The sequence below is a fragment of the Erinaceus europaeus genome, chromosome 3, assembly GCF_950295315.1.
Source record: "Erinaceus europaeus chromosome 3, mEriEur2.1, whole genome shotgun sequence".
In the NCBI taxonomy this organism is placed as follows: Eukaryota; Metazoa; Chordata; class Mammalia; order Eulipotyphla; family Erinaceidae; genus Erinaceus; species Erinaceus europaeus.
Genome location: NC_080164.1, coordinates 4,346 through 25,396, shown reverse-complemented (window position 1 = coordinate 25,396; position 21,051 = coordinate 4,346). Strand labels below are relative to the sequence as shown.

The 21,051-nt window shown below is 48.2% G+C and overlaps 1 pseudogene; it reads right to left on the bottom strand.

The window, feature by feature from the left end:
* Positions 1 to 86: 86 nt before the first annotated feature.
* On the bottom strand, positions 87 to 15,105 carry LOC132537522 (uncharacterized; annotated as a pseudogene).
* Positions 15,106 to 21,051: the final 5,946 nt, after the last annotated feature.

Genomic DNA, 21,051 nt, shown 5'->3' with positions numbered 1-21,051 from the left:
CAGCCAGGAGAAGGGCATCAATGTATTATAAAAGCGTCAGCTGGGGTTGGGCATTTCTGTACTCACTCAGGTCTCAGTGTAGTGCCTCATTGAACAAAGTAGTCGAATTTTTGAATCCCTGAGGGAGCCTGGTCTAGGTCAACTGTCCTGCGATGCCAGGTCAACTGTCCTGTGATGCCACAGGACTCCTCGATCCACTCAAAGGCAAAAACTTCCTGGCTTTTAGGTGCCAGTGGCAGGCTGAAAAATGCATCTTTCAATTCTAGTATAGTATACCAAACATGAGTTGGGGTCAGAGCCAACAATAAAGTATAAGGGTTAGGTACTGTGGGGTATATGTCCATGGTCCTGTCATTTACCTCCCTTAGGTCCTGTACAGGCTGATAATCTCCAGTTCCAAATTTTTTTACAGGCAAAAGGATATTCCACGGTGATCTGTGTTGCCTCAATATTCCCAGATCTAAAAGGTGTTTTATGTGAGGGGTGATTCCCTCCCTTGCTTCCAATGTCATTGGGTATTGTTTAATGTGGACTGGTTCAGCCCCAGGTTTAAGTTCTATGAACAGGGGTGCCTGTTTCACTACCAGTCCGGGACCCCCTGTTTCTGCCCATGCCTGGAGATAAGCTTGCAGCCACCATCCTGATAAGGTTTCCCCAGCCTTTGCTGTATCATAGAGGCGGTATTCATCTACCAATGACATGGTCAAGACTTATAGGGGCTGAGTTTGGCAGTCAGTTACTCTAATTTTTCCTTTCAAAATGTATCCTAGCCCCGACCTTGTTCAGGAGGTCTCATCCTAGTAGTGGTGCTGGACATTCCGGAATGACCATAAAAGAATGTGTGACCTGGCCTACGCTTAGGTTAACCCTTCTTTTAGTAGTCCAGTTATAGATCTTCTTCCCTGTGGCTCCCTGTGCCCAGCTCTGTTTATTGTCTAATTGTCCTAGCGGCTGGGTGAGGACTGTGTTGGGCCCCAGTGTCCACCAGGAAGCTCACAGGCTGCCCTCCACTTCTAGTGTTCTCTGCGGCTCAGGGAGGGACTCTGAACCGAGACATCCCTAGTCACTATCTTCCTGTGCCAGCAGGACCTGCTTAAGTTTGTTTGTCATGGTCTTCTTTTGGCACTCTTTTGCCCAATGTCTCTTCTCTTTGCAGTAAGCACACTGGTCTTTCTCTAACCTTTTTCTCTCTCCCCCCTTTTTTCTTCTTTCTTTTTTTCTGTCCTGACCCCCTATCTCTTTCTCTTACATGTCTGTCTCCTTGAGTGACGGCATACAGGATTTTTGTCAATTCCCTACTCTGCTTCTTCCCTTCAGCAGCCCAGTACTTCCTTCTTCAGCCCTCAGCTGCTCCTCCCTCTCCTCAGGGTTTTCTCTGTTGTTATAAACTTTCTTTGCCACCTCTACCAAGTCCCTCAAGGATTTTTCCCCTAGTCGATCTACCTTCTGCAATTTTTTCTGATGTCTAAAGCCGACTGATTGACAAATGCCATTATCACAGCTGCCTTGCTTTCCTCTGCTTCAGGGTCCATGGGTGTGAACTGCCTAAAAGCCTCTATGATTCTTTCTAGAAATGCTGCAGGAATTTCTTGCAGTCCATGCCTCATGTCCCCCACTTTGGCTAGGTTAGTCGGCTTCCTAGCCGCTGCTCGGGGCCATTAGAGTCTGGCAGTAGACATGGAGACGCTCCCTACCTTCTGCTGAATTGAAATCCCAGGAGGGTCGGGTCAATGGGAAAGCCACTGCGATTAGGCCTGGATTTTGGGTGGGCCTCCCATTGGGCCCAGGGATGGCTTTCCGCGCCTCATTCTGGATCTTTTCTCTCTCGTCCGTGGTAAACAAGACCTCTAAGAGCTGCTGGCAGTCATCCCAGGTAGTTGGATTTGTAAAGATAACAGAATATAACAAGTTAATCAATGTCTTAGGGTCTTGAGAGAAGGGGGGTTCTGAGTTTTCCAATTATACAAGCCAGAGGTAGAGAATGGCCAATAATAGAGTGTCTGGTTCCCTTCCTCATCTGGGGAACCTACTGCTCACAGCGGGAGTGCCTTAGGGACTGAAGTGGGTTCTGACAATGTGGGCTCCCTCTGCCCCTGCTGGGGCTGGAGGCCAAATGCAGGTCCTGTGGCGTGCTGATCTCCCTTATCTTGAGGCAGAGGAACTGTTGGATGTTGACAGGGAGGGTGGTTGTTCTGTCCTCTGGTACCTGCGGAATAAGGTGGGGGAAGTTCTGGCCCTAGATCAATGAGATCGGAACAAGGGATGGAGTCTGAGAGCACCATTGGCTTCTTGGAACTCAGCCACTTAGCCTCTGCCACCAATACTTTTGGAGGAACCTGTGAGGGAATCAAAACCTTGATCCACGTGGGGGGGGGGGGGTTTTGGAACTTGGTTGTGCTCTGACAAAGAAAATTTCCACTGCACAAGTGCTTCTGCAAGTATGAATGGCACATTGGATTCGGGATACTGTTGTTCATTCTCCCAGGTGATCTTCGCCTTGGTTCTTCCCTTTGCTATTCCTATGCTGTGTGTAATTTTCTGTGAAGACTCAATTGGGAGTGGCATGGGGAGCTCAGCTGCCTTCTGCTGTGTGTCCACAAGGTGGCATCAAATCCGGTAGTTGAGTGTAGTGATTTTGTGGAATGAGGAGAACTCCGGGATTTGTGTCCCATGCAGAGCAAGGTTTGAAATTGACATAGACTGCCCTAGACATCTATTCTCTCCTGTGGGGTAGGGGGAACCCCCTATTTGTCTTTGCAAGTGAATGGGGTTTCACTCTGGGATGACTCTACTGGGAGCTTGTGAATCCCTGTGCTCAGCTGCATTCTGCTGAGTGTCCACAAGAGGGCAGCACCAGTGAAGTACTGAGGCTCCTTGGAGCAAGTGCCCTGGAGGCAGTGGCCAAGGAGAGTGGCAAAAGTGTTTCTGGGTGTGCCCCAAGATCATGGCCAGCCTAGTGCAGACAGTGTCCTAAGAAAAGGCCAAGACAGGAGCTGTGGGGGGTTGTGTGTCCAGAAACAGGGCCTTCAGAGGATGGCTGAAAGTCCCCAGGGGCGGCCCTTAAAGCCCATGCTCAATGAGCATGAGGGGAAGGCCGTGTGTGTATTCATAGAGACAGCTGACCAATCATAGAAGAGGAGCATGATCTTCAGGGACGTGAACCTAGAGCTGGCCAATGAGAACTGAGGAGGAGTTGCGAGGGTGGGCCTAGGAGAGCATCCCACCAATGAGAGCCCAGGTGCCTGCTCTGGGTGGCGTGCCTCTGGATGTTGGCCAATCAGTGTCCAGCAGAAGTGCCTGGGGGCTAGGCCCTCGGGAGGCTGTCCAATGTGCACCTAGGGTGGGCCTTGTTGGTGGAGCCCAGGAGGCTGGAAAATCATGGGCCAGGGGCAGTGACCTTTCTGGGCATGCCCTAGGGCCTGGCCTATCAGAGGCCACCCCCTCAGAGAGCAGCCCACCAATGGGAGCCAAGATAAGGTAGCTGGGGGTGTGTCCCGGGACACCAGGCCAATCAGAGTCGAGTGAAAGTGGCTGGTGGGCAGGCCTTCCAGTGGTGGTCCAATGAGCATACTGCAGGGACATGTGGGCGGTGCTCAAGGCCGCTGGCCAATCACTGACTAGGGGCACTGAGCCTCCTGGGCGTGGCCAATAACACTGGCCAATGAGATTGTTGGCAGTGGTTTTGGGCGTCTCCTAGGCCTCTGGTCTATCTGAACCTGGTTTCTCCCTATGGGCGGGCCTTCTGAAGGAAACCCGCCAATGGGAGTCCAGAGCTGGCCTTTAAAGGCTGGGCGAGCTTCCAGGAAGTGTGAAGTGGAGTTCAGCCTATGGCCCTCAGGGCCCTCAGTGCCCTCAGTGCCCAGCCTTGTAAAAGCTGTCCATTGCGCATCCCTGTGTGGATGTGGGCATGTGTGTGTGTGTGTGTGTGTGTGTGAGGGAAAGAGAGAACCACAGAATCACTGTGACAAAGGTGATTTCGTACATAACATTTGGCACATTATGGATTACAGATGAATATTGTCACCATTCTTGCTCTCCTTGGCCCTTGGTCACTTTACTTATTTTCAGATATAAATACACTGAATAGGGAGATGTTTCTGCCCTGAGACCTGCACTGGGAACTAGCAGCTGCTCTGTGTGTGTTCCCAGACTAGGAAGCTTGTTGTGGTGGCTGTCCATGTAGAGACTTTCCTGGATAAGTTCCTTCTCGAGCTTTTTTTTGCTCGGTCCTATAGGAGCTGCATATACCTAATGATTTGGATATATTACTCCATTTCACAATTCTTATCTTGATGCTAAGTTTCTCTCCAGGTTTTAACAATCAATTGTTTTAATGTCATATCAAATCCACTGTACAAAATGGTTACATCAGTGTAATTAATATATATATATATATATATATATATACACATACATAACATACAGATATTTGAACAGTATCTTTTAGTTAGAGCACTGCTCAGCTCTGGATTATAGTGGTTATAGGGAGTGACCTGGCCCTTCCCAGCCACAGTCTTGAGATTCATCTCACAGAGCAATTCATATTCTTCTTATCACTCTTCAAAACTCTCTTAACACAAGATACCTTTGACAAATCATCTGCTCACCTCTTCCTCCTTTTGTGCACCAAGTCCTACAAGAAAATGTAAATAAAAGAAGAAATAGAGTATAGTTACCTGCACACAGGACAGGCTGAGTCTGGACCAGGGGGATTCAATCAGCCAGCCTGCATCTCTTGGCTGGAGCATCACTAATACTACTTCCAATTTGGAGAGGCAATGGCAGTTTAGGAGAATGGGCTGCATGCCAAGTGTTGCCTTTCAGAGTGGCTGAGACCTAGATGTTTGAAGTGTTCCCCTTCGTCAGAAACATAAAATAACAATACCACTCATAAGAAGTATGCATTGGACATGGATAGTATGTCTTCAGTGCTCCAGCACTGATCAACACAGGGCCAGAATTTTTGTCCTTTTCTGTCTCTGTCATTCTGTCTCTCTCACTGTGTCACATATTTCTCATCTTACAGAGAAATTCCTATCACCCGCCCAAGCTGGTTTCCGCCCAGGAAGATCTACCTGCAAACAAGCCCTAGCCCTCTCAACTTATATTGAAAATGGATTCCAGAAGAATTTAAAGACGGGTGCTGTCTTTGTTGATCTCACAGCAGCTTATGACATGGTCTGGCACCGTGGTCTCCTAGTCAAGATCTCAAGATGCCTGCCTCCATGGGTGGCCAACACTATATCGTTTCTTCTCCAAAACAGAAGATTCCGGGTGCATCTGGGTGACAAGTCTAGCAGATGGAGACTTGTCTCAAGTGGCTTCCCCCAGGGCTCTGTTCTGGCTCCTACGCTATTTAATATTTACATCAATGACCTCCCAGAAACTTCTTCAAGGAAGTTCATCTACGCCGATGACATCTGCTGTGCAACTCAGGCATCCAAGTTTGACATCCTCGAGGAAACACTCACGAAAGACAAGTCTCTGATATCTGATTACTGTAAAAAATGGCGACTAATCCCTAGCACTGCAAAAACGGTATCATCTGTTTTCCATCTACACCATGCCTCGGCCTCGCATGAGCTTACTGTGCAGCTTGGTGATACAAGAATCCGGCATGAAGCCCAGCCAGTCTTCTTGGCGTTACTCTCGATCGCACTCTGTCATTTCACAAACATCTCATAAAAACTGCAGTAAAGGTGGGCGCGAGGAATAACATCATTGCAAGACTGGCCAGCTCCTCATGGGGCACGAGTGCTTCCACACTAAGATCATCATCTCTGGCATTATGCTATTCCACTGCAGAATACTGTGCCCCAGTAGGGTTCCGTAGCCCCCATGTCCACTTGGTCGATTCCAAATTATATTCCTCCATGAGGATAATTTCTGGAACCATCCATTCCACCCCGGTTCCATGGCTGCCAGTTCTTAACAACATTGCCCCGCCAGATATTCGTCGGGATGCGGCATCATCTAAGTTCATTTCCCACGTCTACGCTCGACCGGACCTGCCAATATAAGCGAATATCTTTGCCCACCCTGTCCAACGCTTGACGTCTCGTCACCCAATCTGGTCCCCTATGCCTACACTGAACTTCTCTGTTCCAGTCTCTTGGAAACAGAGCTGGCAGTCAGCTGAGGTAAAGAACAAACACCTCATCACAGACCCCTGCAAGCGTCAACCCGGCTTTGACATCGCACGTTATGATTGGGCTCTCCTCAATCGCTATCAAACAGGCCATGGCCGGTGTGCTGCTATGTTCCATCGCTGGGGAGCCAGAGACGACCCGAACTGCCCCTGTGGCTACAGACAGACTATGACCCACATAATCAATGACTGCCACCTCTCCAGATTCAAAGGAGGTCTTGAAACTTGACATCAGGCTCAACCTGACGCTGTTGACTGGCTACAGAAGAAGGGCAAACGCTAGAAGAAGAACTGTGTCTACGTGCCTTCTTCACTGGGCCTTTAGTGGAAGTCAGTGCATGCATCGTGAAATTTCTTCTTGTGTCTAGGCAATATTCTCATCTATGGCCATAAGGCCCACCAAACTCGGAGCACAACTCTGGGCCAATGATCCGGGGTCAAGAGGTCAACCAGTCCACAGGCTCCTGGAAGGATACCTGAGTATCTTCTTAGGGACCAAGCTTTAACAGGTGTTTCAAAGTGCATTTGTTAGAAGCAGCCAAGCACTCAGGAGGGTGCGTCTTTGATTTCCACTGGAAGCTCCTGACTCAGCCAATAGAGGCACACATCTTCCTTTTGTCTTTTGTCTTTCCGTAGCAAAGTGCTGGCCAGGGAAACTTCTGGTTTTTGCCCGCAGAGCGACATTGCATGGGAGACTCATGCAAGCCCTCTTTTGGGAATCTCTCTGAGTGTGATGTGTGGATACCTGGACAACATCTTTCAGGGCTGTGAGAGGCTACAGGAGCAATTTCCTTAGCAGAGCCTGAAGGGTAGGTGTAAGGGGTTGGGTTCATCCACTGTTGTTTGCTCAAGCAGAGTTCCCATCCATGTTGAAAATACAGCTCTGCCTGGGTGCTTGCTAGCTTGTAGTCTGATGCCCTGAGAAGTGGACTGAGAGTCTGGAGGCTGAGAAGGCAGCCAAACAGGACTGGCCAGGCTCATGCCCTTGAATGCTGAGGGGTGGCCCAGCTTTCCCTGTGGGTGAAAGTTTCTGGATGATAGTGAGGCAGGTGATTAAAGTGAGAACTATGGAGAGTCAGACATGACTGTCCCTTTACATATGCATTCCTACTTAGGCAGAATCTGGGTTACCTGGCCTGTCCCTGACCAGGTGGGGTGTCTGTAGTTAGGTTGCAGGTGAGGGTGGCTACCTAGCAGCCATGCAGTGAGACTAGTATAGATGAGCTCTGAGCACACACACACACACACACACACACACACACACACACACACACACACAGGCACACATGCATACACACATGCACACACACATATTCACACTTGTCCATGCCTGGTAGAAAATTATATGGAAAGCCTAGTGTAGGTCTGGGGGTCTGTGGGCATGAGAGTTGCTGCCTTACCATCTCTACAACCCAGGTTTGAACCTGTCAAGAATGAAAGCAGAGCAGGAGGTTTTGGTGCTATGGTTTCTTTCAGCGTCTAGTTCTTCTCCAACATTTCTGTCTCTGCCTCTCAAATGTTCTCACTCATTCTGTCTCCACTCATTAATATTTTACTTATATCCTTATTTTACTGACAGGCCCAGATATACAAAGAGAGTTACCAGAGCACTGCTGAGTTCTGGCTTGCTGTGTTGGTGATTACAATTTGGCTACTGGAGCCTCAGCCTTGGAAGTCTCTCTGGCACAAGCCATATTTTGTCTCCTCATATCCATGCCTGTATTTTCAGAATTTATAATAAAGATATATATATCACCCAGAGAAGCAGCCAGGACTAGAGAGGGTGGCAATTATACCTGCAAATTCACAATACAGGTATATGCTAACTATCACTGAGCTTGTGAATATTTATCTATATCTATATCTATCTATCTATATATATATATATCTTTTTTAGAATTGATGACCCATGTATTTGATCTCAATCTGGAAATACCACGTTTGTACGAGACTCATTTTTCATAAATAAGTGGCCACATACTTAGAGCAGGATTCACTACAATTATAAATAATTGAACTTTCCAATAACATTTCTAATAGCATTTCTAGCAGTATCCTTATTGTAATGATCATAGCACAGAAATTGCCTCTTTATTTTCTAGTCTAAGGTTCAATACATATGTGTTTGTTTTCATTCTCCATAAATCTTCAATTCCCTGAACACTGAAGTGTCAGGGAACTTCTGAAGCAGTCATCAGTTTCTCAGCAGTCTGTCTGGACAATACTGCCATCATCTGTTCTTCTTGAGCTTTTCATTTTTAAGTGTTTTCCAAAATTTTTCCTAGATCCTCCCCATTTATTTGCATATTTATTTATTTAGACAGGTATCCCATGGGGAGTATTTTCTTCTGCTTGGTATATTTTATTTTGTAATTTTAGGGATCTTTTGATGCACAATACAATTCCTGTCACAAACTCTACACATTATCTTAGTTCATGTTAGTGACATCCAATGCACAATGGATTTGAATTGCATGGCTTAAAGAATTGTCACTATTTTACTTAAAATGTTTGTAACCTCAATAATTCACTGTTCTTTACTGGGGGTGAATGGTTTACATTCAGCAGTTAAATATAACAGTGGGCACAGGGATAATATTTCTCACTTTTCCTGTATTTATGTACATTATTTTAATTTTTCTTATTTACTAGGAGATGGTCAGAAATTGATAGGGCAGGGAACCAATCAGGAAGAGAGGAAGAGAGACAGAGAGACAGCTGCAGCTCTGATTTGCCACTAGCTCAGCTTTTCCTCAGCCAGGTAAGTGGTGACAAGGGGCTCAAAATGGGGTCCTGACACATTGTTTTCTGTGAACTTAACCAGGTGTCCCTCCACCCAGGCTCCCTTCGTTAACTATGTAACTATCTAACGGCTCTAGGCACTTCTCTTCCTTCATATTCCAGAAACTTAACACTTCCCTCTCCACCCATGAAACTTTGACATCTTACTTGGCGACAATACAGCAACTCCAATCCAAGTTATCTCAGGAAAAATTGAGTGTGTGTGTGTGTGTGTGTGTGTGTGGTAGAGTGTTGGTTATCACTGTTGTTTCTTTATTCCTGCCTTAGGGTATTATTAACCATGTTGTGCTATGTCAAAGGTAGTTTACACTGCAAAATTTGCTGTTTGCAATTCCAGCCCTCCTCTGCCTCCTGCACAGCGTCCTTCTCCTTATCCCATGAGAGGCCAGGTCAAGAGATGTGAAACTACATGCCACTGGCACATTACATTTTCCCCATATGTGTGTCGAATTTGAAGGATATGTGGCACTGATGACCACACAAGTGACAAGTTTTCCACACAAAATCTGAAGCTTCCAGGGTTTAGAAAGAGGGTGCTTTGATTGACCTGACTTCTGATGTGAAATGTCTTTTCCAAGTGCCTCATGAGGTCAAATTGTTTTGAAACTTGAACTTCCTTCTTCTGTCTAGGCAATATTCTCACCTATGGCTAGAAGGCCACTAAACTAGGAGCACATCTCTGGGCCAATAACCTGGGGTCAGGAGTCAGCCAGCCTGAAGGCTCCAGGAGGGATTCCTACGTATCTCCTCAGGGCCAAAGCTGTAAGAGGTGTTTCAAATTTCCTTTGCTAGCAGGAGCCAGGCACTGTCAGTTCTTGAAATTCTTAACAGAAACTTAGTGCCTGCTGACATTTATCAGGAGATGGCTGGATTCCCCAAGGCCAGCTCTTAAACCCCTGGCAGCCCTAGAATGTTCAGGGACTGCATGCCAGCTTGACTTTACTGTACTTTCATTAGCCAGGGATGCCTGGATCCACCCAGGGACTGGAAGGGTCAGTACTCTTCCTGAGTGATTGGCATTTAATGTCCAGAACCACCTACATTGTGCTCCCCAGAAGTTCCTTGTTAATACCTCTGTGAGGACCCATTGAAGCACTTCTGCTTGACTCTGATTGGCTGGTTTTCAGATACATGCCCCCAAGTGTAGGCACCTGGGCTCTCTTAGGCCAGCTGTTCTGAGCCCAACCCTTGGCCCACTACCTTTGCTGATTGGATAGTTCTTAGGGACCCCCTAGGAAGGTCAGTATTCTTGGTTTTTGATAGATCAGAAGACTGAAAGACAGCCTTCCCAGCCCACCCCTCACACTCCCTGATCAGGTCTATAAGGCCCCTTTGCTGGACTCTTACTGGCTTGTTCTTCTAAACATGCACCCCATAGCCCCTATCTGGGTTCTCATTGGAGGGCTATTTTCTGAGACCCGCCTTACAGATGATGCCTGCACTTTGATAGGCAATGCTCTTCAGCCATGCTCAGAAGCCCTGTCAGTAATCTCCTTGACAAGTGCCTCTAGGGAGCCTTCAAGGAATCTCTCTTCTGCTTTTGTGCTGCCCTCTTGTGGACATACAACAGAATTCAGCAGAGCACAGGAATTCAGAAGCTCCCAATGGAGTCTCCCTAGACCAGTAAAGAAACCCCATCCACCTAGAAAGCAAAACGGGGGATCAATACACCCTAGAAGAATGATTTTTGGGAATCGTGTGTGCAATTCAAACCTTGACATCTATAGTCGACAATACCTGATCTACTCTCATTTTACAAAACACATACACAGAAGTACATGGGTTGCTGCCACCTTGTGGTCACACAGCAGAATGTAGCTGTGCTCCTATTTGGCAACTCTCAATGGAATCTATATTTAATCTTTATTTTCCCTTTTGTTGTCCTTGTTGTATTTTTATTGTTGTTGTAGTTATTGTTGTTATTGATGTTGTCATTGTTACATAGGACAGAGAGAAATGGATAAAGGAGGGGACGACAGCAGGGGAGAGAAAGATAGACACCTGCAGACCTGCTTCACCGCCTGTGAAGTGACTCCCTTGCAGGTGGGGAGCTGGGGGCTCGAACGGGTATCCTTGAGGCAGCCATTGTGCTTTGCACTGCTTGCGCTTAACTGCAGTGCTTAACCGCCCGACTCCCCAATAGCATCTATAAAATGACAGAAAGCACAGGCATGGGAAGAGCCATGTTGAGAAATGACTTCGGGAAAGAAAGACAGTTTTGTGAGTCCAATGTGCCATTCATTCATGCAAAAGCACTTGTGCTGAGGGGATTTGCTAGGCCAAGCAGTGGCACACATATTGAAATACACACATCACAGAGTGAACTTGTATTGTCATGGGCACAACCAAGGATGAAGCCTAGTCCCTAACACACTGAGGTATACTTCTGAGCTCTCTCTCTCTCTCTCTCTCTCTCTCTCTATATATATATATATATATATAGAGAGAGAGAGAGCTTTAAAACAGGTTTACATTGGATGTGGAAATTATGAACAAAGAGAAATTTCTCTTTTTTTATGGCCAACAAAGTTATTACTGTGGCACAGCAAGTACGGATGAACTAGTCCTGGTGGCCATATTTTCATTTTATTTCTTAATATTTCTTTTTTTAAATTCCCCCCTTGTTTTATCGTCATTGTGTCTTATTGATGTTGTTGTTGGATAGGACAGAGAGATATGGAGAGAGGAGGGGAAGACAGAGGGGGATACAAAGATATTCAACCCCTGCAGACTTGCTTTACCCCCTGTGAAGCGACTCCCCTGCAGGTGGGAAGCCGGGGGCTCGAACTCGGATCCTTACCCCAGTGCTTTGTGCTTTGCGCCACGTGGCTTTACCCGCTGCACTACCGCCGACTCCCATTATTTCTCATTTTAATTAGATAGACTATAAAAAATAGAAGGGTTAGGGAGAGAGGACAAAAAGATATACACCTGTGAACAAGCTTCACTCTTGAATTTGACTCACTGCAGGTGGGGCACGAAGTTACTTATGGGAAATTTAGTCGTAAGCACAGCCAGCTGAGACTCATCAGGATGGTGGAGGCTGCACAGTGATGATGCAATAAGAATCTCATGTCTGAGGTTTCAAAGTCACAGGCTCTATTCCCTTTGCCACAATGAGCTGGAGTGTACCAGTGTTCTAGTAGAAAAATAAATACAGTAGGGGAAGGAGAGTGCTGCACACATGTTATAATGCACTGGGTTAAAGCCTCAGTACTACCAAGCAGGGGGGAAACTTCACAAAAAGTGAAACAGTGCTACAGGTCTCTATCACCACAACTGATCTGTGTCTTCCAAATAAATAACATAGTTTCAAAAGAATAATGCAAAATGTAGACTAAACAATAAACAGAATTTAATGAGCAGAGAAGGTGGTAAAGCCAGTGAAACCTGCAACTTAAAACTCAAACGAGGCAGTGCTGTGGTGTCCCTCCCTCTCTCCCCCTTTCTTATCTCTTGTACTATACTAACACTCTTAGGAACATTGAATGTGGGGTGGGAGACAGCATGAAGGCTGGGCTGAGATGACCAGGCCTGAATCCCTGTAGTGTTGCAGGCAGAGTGCAGACCTTGCATGTGGGAGGCTCTAGATTACATACTGAAATCTCACAGAATTGAGGACACAGCTCTATGGCCTGTCCCTCCCCTGCTCTCTCACAACCACAGGACAGGAGACTGGAAGGGGGCCTAATGGTAAAAGCAAGCCAGAGGTTCCTGCTTGAGGCTTCTAGTCCACAGTCAGCAGTGCCGCCTGGAATGAGAAACCATACACTGTCCTGATCACAGGGCGCACCAGTTGGAGGCTGTGAATTGAACCTTCAGACATAGAAGTCTTTTTGCATAGCTATTTTGCTATAACAGAGCTCTAAAATTATTCATTAAGATAGAGATGAGCAGAGGCCCAGACCGACACCCTGAATCTTATGATGCTGGACCTTGTGTTTTAGATTTCAAAGTGTTATACACTGTTTAATCAACCCAACCGCTTCATTCTGAAACAATAATGACTATAAAGAGCATTGAACTTCAAGTTCAATCCCAGCACCATCTAAAACCAGAGCTAAACCATGCTCTGGTGTTTCTGTTTATTTATCTCTGTATCTCTCTCATTAAAAGTAATAAAACATTTAAAAAAGAGTATTTCATCTTATGTTTTCTGTACTCTAATATTCTCTGTGGTATTAATGAATTCTACTTGGCTTTCATGTTACTGGCTAAGTGTTAAATTATTAATTAGGGATTAAGAGATGTTACAGTTTCTCAGGCTAAGGATTGTGCATTAAAGCCTAGCATAAGTTTGTATTATTTATCTTTTCTATTTGGCTCCAGGGTTATTGCTCGGGCTTGGTACCTGCACTGCTCCTGGAGGCTGTTTTTCTCCTTTTATTGCCCTAGTTGTTTATCATTGTAGTTATTGTTGTCATTGTTGGACAGGACAGAGGAAAATCAATCAGCTAGGCTCCCTCTTTGTTTTCCCACCTGGGTCTTTGCTCAGTATGGGAGGCATGAATTCCAGTGCTTGATCAGGCAGTGGAGTGGGATCTTCTTGGCATTAGTAAGATTTTTTTTCTTTTACCAGAGCACTGCTTAGCTGCAGTTCATGGTAATGCAGGGGATTGTGCCTGGGACTTTGAAGCTTCAGGCAGCAGAGTCTTTTTGCATAACCATTATGCTATCTCCTCTGCCCTCTCTGTGTCTTTATTAAACAGATGCAGAGGGGAGGTGACCCCACAGCAGCTAGAGATAGGTGTGGGGGCAGCCTGGGTTGGGCTGCTGACTTCTTCCCTCTCAGAGGGCACCATGCTGCAGGCACCTCAGCTAGCTCAGGGCTGGCGGGGACATCTGGGCGTGCCTTGGTTTGGGACTGGGGAGCAGGCTTGCAGGCAGGCGGCAGGACCCCTAGGGGCCAGCTCAGGGCTGTAGGCGGGGTTGGGAGGGGCTCCGCGGCCACATTCAAGATGAATCCTCGCGGCCAGCCATCAGCCCCTCCTCTGCCACCTGCACCTGGGCCAATGGCGCGGCACGGGGTGTGGGCGGGGCTCCCTCTTCAAGCAATTAATCCCACGCCGGACTCATTGCCTGCCCCGCGGGCTGCAGCCTGCTCACCTCCCTCCTGCCGCGCCGTCCTGCCCGCACCCTCTCCTGTGCTGCCTCTCCTGCCCAGTGGTGGCGGCTCCTCCCCAGGTGTCCTGGCAGAGGCCTCCCCCCCGCGGCTGTCTCCCGACAGTCAGGTAGCGCGGCCTCAGCTCGGCTCCCTCTTTGTTCCCCCACCGGTGTCTTGGCTCTGGCGCCACCTCCTCCCGTGGCCCTCCAGGGAGTTCTGGGCGCTGCGTTCAGCCCATGCCCCTCTGCTTCACTTCCATCACTGCCCGCTGCGGAACAGGAACCCCCCTTTTATTTATTTTTATTTATTTTTTTTAGCAGAGCACTGCTCAGCTCTGGCTTATAGTGGTGTGGGCGATTGAACCTGGGACTTGAGAGCCTCGGGCATGAAAGTCTCTTTTGCATAACCATTATGCGGTACCTCCACCTGCTTTTTTACTTCTTTTTTGCCTCGTTTCCCTCCGTGTGGCCAAAGAAGGGAACTGCAAGGCTGCGGTGGAGAGCCCAGACTGGAGTGCGAGGTGAGTGTCCAGGGCGTGGAGCAATGGGGGCGGGAGCGAAGGTGGCACCATGCGGTTGGTAGGTCCTCTGAACCACCATCCTTTGCGGTGACCGCGGCGTGGTGGCCTGAACTTGGGGCCCATGAATCCTGCGCCCGGCCCTGGGTGGTCACGCGGGGTGATTCGGGCTCCACTTGGCCGGGACACCCAGGTCGGGGGCTTTCGAAACCTCCCGAAGGGATCGAGCAGGGTGGCTGACGCCTTAGACTTCTGGCAGGTCAGGCCCAGGAGTAGCTCTCTGGCCAAGGCCAAGGTCCCGAGGGAGAGGGGGCCCACCACACCTCCCCCAGCGGAGGAGCACGTGGTGGCTGATATCCCGCCCGTCCCACTAGGAGTTTGCCCCACTAGGAGCTTGCGGGGCCCCTGAGCTTAGCTCTGCGTGGGGGGTGACTGGAAGGGGCGCACCCGGCGGGCACGTGTCCCCTGGACCTCGAGGCTGGTCTGGGAGGCTGTCCCCAGGGCATGGATGCTCAGGTGCGTGGAGCCGGCCATGCTGAATCCCCCTCCCCCATCTTCAGTTCCCCCCCACCTGCTGCCCAGCCATGCTTCTGATGAGGGCTGCAATGTGCCTCCTGAGGGCCGGGGGAGGCCCTTATACTCGCCGAGGATTAGCTATTTGGGTTTAACTGATAATATCTTTGAGAAATAGGTGTTTCTGGTATTTGCAGTAAAGTTTCAATAAAAAGCATTGTGGGAGAGCACACAGTTCACTGACATGTTAGCATTTCTGAGGTTTTCCCATCAAGCACCCTACACCCCAACTGAAGAGTAGGAGCTTAATAAGTGGTAAAGCACATATATTTTATTACAGTGCTATTTTGACTCTAATTTAAAGACAGTATATCAAATCGCATTGGGTTTTGTTTAAAGTTTTTTTTTTTTTTTAACCAGAGCACTGCTCCGCTCTGGCTTATGGTGGTGCAGGGGATTGAGCCTGGGACTTTGGAGACTCAGGCATGAGTCTCTTTGCATAACTATTATGCTATCTATCCTCTGCCCTAACATTTCTTAATCTACATAATTAATAGAATAAGTTGTTGCCTTGGCTTGGGACTGGGGAGCAGGCTTGCAGGCAGGCGGCAGGACCCCTAGGGGCCAGCTCAGGGCTGTAGGCGGGGTTGGGAGGGGCTCCATGGCCACATTCAAGGTGAATCTTCACGGCCATCCATCAGCCCCTCCTCCGCCACCTGCACCTGGGCCAATGGCGCGGCACGGGGGGCGGGCGGGGCTCCCTCTTCAAGCAATTAATCCCAGGCCGGACTGATTGCCTGCCCCGCGGGCTGCAGCCTGTTCACCTTCCTCCTGCCGCGCCGTCCTGCCCCCGCACAGCTTCTCCATGAGGTCCCACACCCTCTCCTGCGCCACCTCCTGCCCAGTGGTGGCGGCTCCTCCCCAGGTGTCCTGGCAGAGGCCTCCCCCCCGCGGCTGTCTCCCTACAGTCAGGTACCTCTTTGTTCCCCCACCGGGGTCTTGGCTCTGGCGCCACCTCCTTCCGTGGCCCTCCATGAAGTTCAGGGCGCTGCGTTCAGCCCATGCCCCTTGGCTTCACTTCCATCACTCTGCCCGCTGCGGAACAGGAACCCCCCTTTTATTTATTTTTATTTATTTTTTTAGCAGAGCACTGCTCAGCTCTGACTTATGGTGGTGTGGGCGATTGAACCTGGGACTTGAGAGCCTCAGGCATGAAAGTCTCTTTTGCATAACCATTATGCGGTACCCCACCTGTTTTTTTACCTCTTTTTTGCCCCGTTTCCCTCCATGTGGCCAAAGAAGGGAGTTGGAAGGCGGCGGTGGAGAGCCCAGACTGGAGTGCGAGGTGAGTGTCCAGGGCGTGGAGCAACGGGGGCGGGAGGGAAGGTGGCGCCAGGCGGTTGATAGATCCTCTGAGCCGCTCACCGCGGCTTGGTGGCCTGAAATTGGGGCCCATGAATCCTGCGCCCGGCCCTGGGTGGTCACGCGGGGTGATTCGGGCTCCACTTGGCCGGGACACCCAGGTCGGGGGCTTTCGAAACCTCCCATAGGGATCGAGAAGGGTGGCTGACGCCTCAGACTTCTGGCGGGTCAGGCCCAGGAGTAGCTGCTCCCAGGAGTAGCTCTCTGGCCAAGGCCAAGGTCCCGGGGGAGAGGGGGCCCACCGCACCTCCCCCATCGGAGCAGCACGTGGTGGCTGATATCCCGCCCGTCCCACTAGGAGCTTGCGGGGCCCCTGAGCTCAGCTCTGGAAGGGGTGCACCGGCGGGCACGTGTCCCCTGGACCTCGAGGCTGGCCTGGGAGGCTGTCCCCAGGGCATGGATGCTCAGGAGCGTGGAGCCGGCCATGCTGAATCCCCCTCCCCCATCTTCAGTTCCCCCACCTGCTGCCCCGCCATGCTTCTGATGAGGGCTGCAATGTGCCTCCTGAGGGCCACGGCTTAGATCCGCCAGGGATTAGCTATTTGGGTTTAACTGATAATATCTGTGAGAAATAGGTGTTTCTGGTATTTGCAATAAAGTTTCAATAAAAAGCATTGTGGGAGAGCACAGGTGGTGCCACAGTTCACTGACAACATGTTAGCATTTCTGAGGATTTCTGATCAAGAACCCTTGTCCCCAACTGCAGAGTAGGAGCATGATAAGTGGTGAAGTATTCTATCTTGCCTTTCCCTGTTTTTTTTTTGTAATCTATATCCCATAAAGGAATGAATAAATAAAAATTATAAAGCAGGGAGTCGGGCTGTAGTGGAGCGGGTTAGGCGCAGGTGGCGCAAAGCACAAGGACCGGCATAAGGATCCTGGTTCGAACCCTGGCTCCCCACCTGCAGGGGAATCGCTTCACAGGAGGTGAAGCAGGTCTGCAGGTGTCTTTCTCTCCTCCTCTCTGTCTTCCCCGCCTCTCTCCATTTCTCTCTGTCCTATCCAACAACAACAATAATAACTACAACAATAAAACAACTAGGGCAACAAAAGGGAATAAATAAAATAAATATTTAAAAAAATTATAAAGCAATACTAGATAAATTCATTATTCTAAACTTGATGTTGATTTCAGGAATAGATATTAAGACTGCTTTCAAAAACATCTATCTTTTTACAATGCTATTTTCATTCTAATTTAAAGACTGAGTATATCAAATCACATTGGGCTTTGTTTAAAGTTTCTTAATCTACATAATTAATATAATTAATTTAAATCATTTTACTGTAGGATTTCGATAAGACTCTTATTCTGGTGTAATGACAGTGGCTTGTGAAGAATATATCCTACATATCTGTTTGAGTATGTTGATATCTTTATTTTTCAGATATTTATTTATTCCCTTTTGTTGCCCTTATTGTTTTATTGTAGTTATGATTGATGTCCTTGTTGGATAGGACAGAGAAATCAAGAGGAGGGGAAGACAAGGGGGGAGAGAAAGACAGACCTGCATATCAGCTTCACCACCTGTGAAGGGCCTCCCCTACAGGTGGGGAGCCTGGGGCTTGAACTGGGATCCTTATGCCGGTCCTTGCAATTTGTGCCACGTGCTCTTAACCCTCTGCATTACCGCCCGACTCCCGATTACGTTGATACTTAATGAAGTATAGAAATAATCCCTGACTGTATATTCTTTATGGTGATGTGTTTTTAAATATTTAATTTTTTATTTATTGACTCATGAGAAATGATAGGAGAAACAATCAGACAGCAATCTGCTACATGTGATGTCGGGGATTGAACTCAGGACCTTCCAACTACTCCTGGAGGGATTGAGCAGGGTCTCCCAGCACCTCAAAGCCCTGGCAGGTCAGGCCCAGGAGTTCCTGCTCCCAGGAGTAGCTCTCCTTTCAAGGTCAAGCCTGGTCCCTGGAGGAGAGGGGGGCCTCCAGCACACCTCCCCCTATTGGAGGAACACATGGCTGATATCCCACTAGCTTTTAGGAGCTTGCAGGGCCCCTGAGCTTAGCTCCGTGGGGGGGGGGAACTGGAAGGGGGCATGCCCCCCTGGACCCTGAGTCTTGGGTAGGAGGTTGTCCCCAGGGAATGGGTGCTCAGGTGCAAGGAGCCAGCTATGCTGAATCCCCCTCTCCCCTGCCCAATTCCCCACCCACAACCATGCCATGCTTCTGCTGAGGGCTGGGCTCAGAGGCTGTCCCCAGGGCAGGCTGAAGCCCCCTCCCTCATCCCCAGTTCTCCACCTGCAGCTCAGCCATGCTTCTGCTGAGGGCTTTGAGGTTACCTCCTGAGGGCTGTGGGAGGCACTTATACCTGCCTGGGATTAGGTAGACTGCCTGTGGCCTAGCCCCTCACTAGCCCCAGCTGCCTGTCTTCTGCCCTGCTGCTTTCTATGCTTCTGGTTTCTCCTTGTGCTGGGTGGTGGCTGTGTGTTGTGCCCCTCCTGCCCCATCCCCCAGCTCTGTCACAGACTCCAAAGGGTGCTACTGTGATCACCACGGGCGAGGGGGTGGTTTCTCAGTCTGGGTGGTGGTGCTTGCTGACATCAGACTACAAGCCCCAGGTAGGATACCCTCTTCTGCTTTTGCCTTTAGGCCCCTTTCCAGTCTCCTGTCCAGGGGAATTATGTCCTCTGATGTGATTCTCTTGCATCACCATTAAGCTGTTTCCCCAGCTTATAGGAAGACATATTGATGCACATGTTCTACATTTTGCTATGTCTTTATCAATTCAAAAAATAGTGGCATATAATTGTGGCTATCAGTGCAGGTATGTCTCAGTTCTTGCTATGTAGTTTTAACTGTTAATTTATTTTATTTTACTTATTTTTTCACCAGAGCACCAATCAGCTCTGGTTTATGGTGGGGCAGGGGATTGAACCAGGGACTTTGGAGCCTCAGGCTTGGCAGTCTGTTTGCATAACCATTATGCTATCTACCCCCTGCCTGTTAATTGTTTTGTTACTTTCTTTTGACATATTGGGGATTTGTTTTTGAAGATTATTCTCTTTATAATTCACTTTTCCTGTATCGAGACAACAAGTAGAGGGAGAGATGGAGACATCCAATAATCAATAAATGAAAACATGAGAGTACATATATGCATATTTATACTCATGTTCCAGTGCAGAGATTTGAGTGTGAGAGGTAGGCTGATAGGCAAATCCCCATCACAAAAACCTGTCTCAGTGTCTTGGGGGCTGGGCTTGAGCCCGGGTTGTGCCATGACAAAGGAAGTTCACACTGCACAAGTGCTTTTGCATGTATGAATGGCACATTGGATTCTGGATACTGTTGTAAGTTTTTATCTTCAAGGCAACCCTCACCTTATTTGTTCCCATTCCCATTCTTTGTGTATTTTTCTGTGAAGACTCCACTGAGAGTGGCAAGGGGAATGCAGATGCATTCTTTTTTTTTAATAAATTTATTTTCCCTTTTTGTTGCCCTTATTGTTTTCCATAGTTGTTGTTGTTGTTGATATGGAGAGAGGAGGGGAAGACAGGGAGAGAGAGATAGACACCTGCAGATCTGCTTCACAGCCTGTGAGGTGACTCCCCTACAGGTGGGTAGCAGGTGGGATCCTAATACAGGTCCTTGTGCTCTGCGCCACATGCACTTAACCCACTGCGCTATTGCCCGACTCCCCTCATTCTGTTTTATTACAACAAGGAGGCAGCAAAGCACATAACTGTAGAGATTTTGTGCAATGAGAGCTCAGGATTTGTCCCCAGTGCATGTCAAGGTTTGAGTTACACATAGACTCCCCTAGACATCTGTTCTTTCCTCTTAGGTATGGGGATTCCGAATTTGGCTTTCCAAGTGGATGGGGCTTCACCATTGGGAGTTTGTGAATTCTCTTGCTCAGCTGCATTCTGCTGAGTGTCCACAAGAGGGAAGCACAAGAGGGGGACTAAGACTTCAGGCTTCTTCAGTAGTCATTTCTCTCCCAGTTCTTGCCATATACTTTTAATTAATTGTTTTAATACTTTTTTTAACATTAGAGATTGGGTTTCTGAAGGTCACTCTATTTAAAATATTTAACTTTTCATATATAGAGACAGTGAGTGTAGGAGGAAATAAGAGAGGGGAAAGAGACTGAAACATATGCAGCCCTCTTCACTACTTGTTAAACTTTACCCCTGCAGGTGAAGACCAGGATGTTCAACCTTGGTCTTTTTGTTCATTGTATTGTGTGCATTTAACCAGGTGTGCTACCACCTGGTCCTCAGATTGTTTTTGAATCCCAGGGAGATTCTTTTAAATCAGATTCTATAACTAGTATTCTTCCTTAATCCCCTTTTATCTCTCACATAAGTGGATAAGTGTACACATTGAAGTGTGCAAGGTTTTTGGTTCCCCACCTTCAGGGAGAAAGCTTCACAAATGTTAGACTAGGGCTGCGAGTGTATATCTTTCTCTCCATGCTTTCAAATTTTTCTGTCTCTAACCACTTATAAAAGGAAATAAAAATAGAACAGCACACCCAAGCACACACTCACATGCCAATGAAGAGAAGGGAAGAGAGAG